At 34.9% G+C, this 4,166-nt stretch overlaps 1 long non-coding RNA gene across 1 annotated transcript; it reads left to right on the forward strand.

Moving 5' to 3' along the window:
• Positions 1–1,521: 1,521 nt before the first annotated feature.
• Positions 1,522–3,392, forward strand: LOC116182491. Its single transcript, XR_004147535.1, has 3 exons — positions 1,522–2,461; positions 2,512–2,590; positions 2,779–3,392. It is a non-coding gene; the product is annotated as an uncharacterized LOC116182491 (long non-coding RNA).
• The last annotated feature ends 774 nt before the right edge of the window (positions 3,393–4,166 follow it).

The raw sequence follows: 4,166 nt of genomic DNA on the forward strand, positions 1-4,166 counted from the left end.
TTTGTGAGGCTTCACTTTGAAAATTTGTTCAGGGTAGAGAAAGCCAACCTATAAAAGTCCTGAGTCCTGTGAGATAATTTCACTGCCTTTTGGATGTGCACTTGTCGATCGGCACGTTTTGAGTAGTTACGCGCGTCGCTATAAAGTTCAATAAGGTGTATTTGCAATAGATTAAAGTATAAGTAAAGTTTCCGGCGATTCACCATGATCCACCATTGATCTCGAATTAGTTTTAGAACGAGATACATTTTTTCTCTCAAATGGAGGCTATAAATTGAATTTCTTAGTGGATCCCATTTGCTTAATCAATTTAATTGGTATCTAACCGTTGCCGTTTTGCCGTTTCATGGTAAATATTATTTTCTAATAAACCTGTTATTAATTTGAGGAATCAAAGGGATCGGGATAACTTTTTCCTGAAAAAGGGTAACTTCCATTATTTATAACACAGATGTAAATGAGGTGATTACGATGAAGTATAATAAAAAAACATATTTCTGTACCTCTACGAAAATGTACATTCTGAAATTTACAATCTTTTAATTTTCCCCCGTGTCTCTTGAGCGAGCGAATATTTTCAAATTTAGATTTTACCATTTTAAGTTTGTAAAAAACGAAAGCCAATGTAACGACTTATAGAACATTCCCGAGACACTGTCAAATCGGATTAGTCACCGGCGTACATGATTAATTCTTTCTATGAAATATGATGTCTGCTAGATTTTTCATGAAGGTTTATTGTCTGCTATATAAGGAAATTGAATTGTGTTTGGGTTCAGTCTTAACATCGATGTCGAAGTGATAAATAGTGAAATAGTGTTCTAAACGTTTAAATCTGTTGAAACGCGTTCGATCATATGATATTTATTGTTGCTTTTGTTTTAGTTTTTTGTAACTTCAACGGCAACCATAGTTCCAGTGCTCCCAGCTTCCAGCAGCAACAGCATGGTGATAATTTGATTAGATGTTTCCAATTCTCTTAAAAATTACGATCCATCCTAAAACAACGTAACTAAAAAAAGAACGTCTTACTTCTCCCTGTGGATTCGTCGTGATTAACAGTGATAAGGGTAATCAAAAATACTGAATTCACAAAATTAGATTTACCGAGCACAACCTACTTGGAAAAGAAAACCAATAGCTAATTAAATCAACATCTTTAATTGCCCTAAGGTAAATAAAGAAAAATTCCCTTGCCACGCGTAGAACTTTCCCACTCCCGAATTTTCGAAAGAAATATCAAAGAACTGCAACCCATTTGTGAAACCACTAAATTGTAAACCTGAAATTTTATATCTGTACGGACAGACGAATTCCAGTAAATTACGGGACGAGAAAAAACTCTTTAGCAGCCTGATTCGTAGCAAGGCACTTTTATTTACGTGTAGTAAAATATACGCAAAGGAACATGGTCAAGTAGGAGCGTTTTTCAAACCAAATCGGGTGTTGAGATAAACAAAGAAGTTTTTTTTCGCTAAACCAGTAATGGATAGTCATTAAAGTTGAGTAAACATCTTTGGATAACACATCGCTGTTGATAAATACAATGTTGGAGGGAATTTAAAGACAACTAATGGATGCATTTGCCCGCAATAAAACCTAGTTAATAAATTGGGCAATACCAGCACAGCGAAGCCTTTTCTGCCTTGCATAATCACGATCTCGATTTTACTTACGTGAAATTGAAGCCGGTCTTCTCTCATGATTCACACAAGCTTTTCTTCCGCCAAACTTTGCATTCATCACGAAAATAACGTTACCAGGGTGGTGCGAAAAAATGAACTGTATCATCGAAGCGATCTGTTTCCACCAGAAGAGAACATTACCCACGTCAATAACTGTAAGTTATTTTAAATTCTTGGATTTGTGTAAAAAAGTGGTTGATTATTTTTAGGAAGTTGTATAAGGAATTTTCAATTCAATTTTTTCGAAAGTAATTTTAATATTCCTAAAGAAATCCACCTACCAGAACTATTTGTATGAACAGATTTTATTACATTTATGAACAAGAATCGAATCCAAATAAAGAATTTTGGTTATTCTCTTTCATTGCCATATTAAAAATTTTGGCCAGTGCCGTAGAGGTTCCATTTTATTTTCTGGGTTGGTCTTTGTAAATGTAACTACCCCCTTACAGTACATACAATGCGCTCCAATTAAAACCGACACAATTTTCTTACTATTAGAGCTACGAATTCGATTAATAGCATATATGCGATTGCTTATTAAAATCCAGGTGAGAATCGTGTTACTTAGGTATAGCATTTTTTTGAAAAGAACATCCTGTATATTTTTAGATTTTAGAAATAAAAATGAAATTCTGGATAATAACTTAATTTGGTCACCAAATTGATTGTGTTACCTTGAGTAGGTAGACCTCCATTGATTGCACCCCCAACACCGTTAATACCAATACCTTTACTTTTACTTCATCGAATGGATTTATCTTTACCCCTTGATGGTTAGAAATTCGACTTATTATTCCACCTATAATAAAGATGCATTTTCTAGTGCTTTTCATTTACACCCAAGTATGGAGAGTGCAGCCGAATAAAAAATAGACATCGTACAATCGGCGGGCATCTTTCTGGTATGTATTAAAGTAGTACCTACGTTTACTATGGTACACGTACGATAGCAATTTGCATGTAAAGGTTATTAATTTACTGCACTTCAACTGAGTATTTATAGCGTACATTGTTATTGCACATGCACGTAATCGTTTTATAGCTTTTAAAAATCTGCCAACGTGACTAACGTAAACGTATTACCCCATAGTCAACCAGCCCAAGAGATGGGAATGCGTGCAGTTTCCGGTAGGCAGAGGAAGACCTAACAATGCGAAGACCTTTACTATAATAAGTAAAGTAGTAATTACAATGAACTTGACACAATCAATAGGCGAAGGCCGAAGATCAATAGAAAAAGTGACATTACGCAACACTATGACTGTAGCCTAGGCAAGAGGCCCATAAGTTTTAATCGGGATAAAGGAATGAGGTAAAAGAATCATTTCTGAAATCATCATTAGACTGCGAAGCCGAAGAGCAATGACTTACAAACATTGACGTCAATGCGACCACGACCACCTTCCTTTTCTTTAAAACGCATGCAAATACCCGTTAACCTTAATTCCTTTGATAGGTAATTAGAATACTTTAAATTCATTAATCATAAGTTAAGTGTGTCTAACAGGATGATTACTAACATTTCAGAGTTTATTTTTAACTTTATCATTTTATTTGTTTATGTAAAAATAGATCAGGTAGACTTTTGTTTAAAAGGGGATCTTTTTGACCTTCACCTAACTCAATTAAATTATTACCTATATTAAAAGGTCGATTGGAGGATATATATTTATTGACAGCGATGGCGTTTCTGGAGTTTAGTCGTACAAACTTTCATGAACACGTCACGTTGTCATCATAATAGGAAACTAAATTCTATACCATTTCGATTATAAAAGAGATTGTGCCAGCGCTTCTTCCAATCCTCGAAACACTTCTGAAACTCGATCTTTGGAATAGCCTTTAGCTCCTTCAGCGATGCGGTTTTCATCTATCGCTTGTGAAACGACGGCCCTTTAAGAGTTTTAAGGATTTTTTGGAAATGTTTCGTCACTTGTTATAACACGTTTCAGTACTTCTGCATCACCGTTGTCTTCATTTAGTGACCAAGCAACTTTCATCGCCGCTATTTTTGCAGCTTTTCTAGATCCTCTTTACACCTTTACATCTTTATTTCTCCGGGAATTTTCCTCTTACAAGGGTTGAAAGTCCCACTTGCATTATAGTTATTTATGCATCAAGGGCATTAAGGTGATATTTATGCCGAGGGCGACAGAGCCCGAGGGATAAATATTGAGTAATGCCTGAGGTGCATACAACATTTTATTTTTCATGGTTCCAAAGAATGTCATTCTTTTTCTTAAGCTCTAAGGTGTCTTTTTTAACTTGATTTGCTTATCAGGTTGCCATGGAAGATACAATGATAGTCTGATTTAATCAAAAACATGCAAGATGCTCTAGATTTTGCGTTTTTTGTAATTTTCTCATATGCTAAAAGGAATATCTAGATTTTTATTTCAGAAAAGGTGGTTTTGAGACAAGCATGTAGCGTTTCGTAGTGATTTTAAATTGTTCCCGCGTAATTTGTTTTAAAAATTT

This window comes from Photinus pyralis, unplaced genomic scaffold, assembly GCF_008802855.1.
Source record: "Photinus pyralis isolate 1611_PpyrPB1 unplaced genomic scaffold, Ppyr1.3 Ppyr1.4_unclustered_Scaffold5629, whole genome shotgun sequence".
NCBI lineage: Eukaryota > Metazoa > Arthropoda > Insecta > Coleoptera > Lampyridae > Photinus > Photinus pyralis.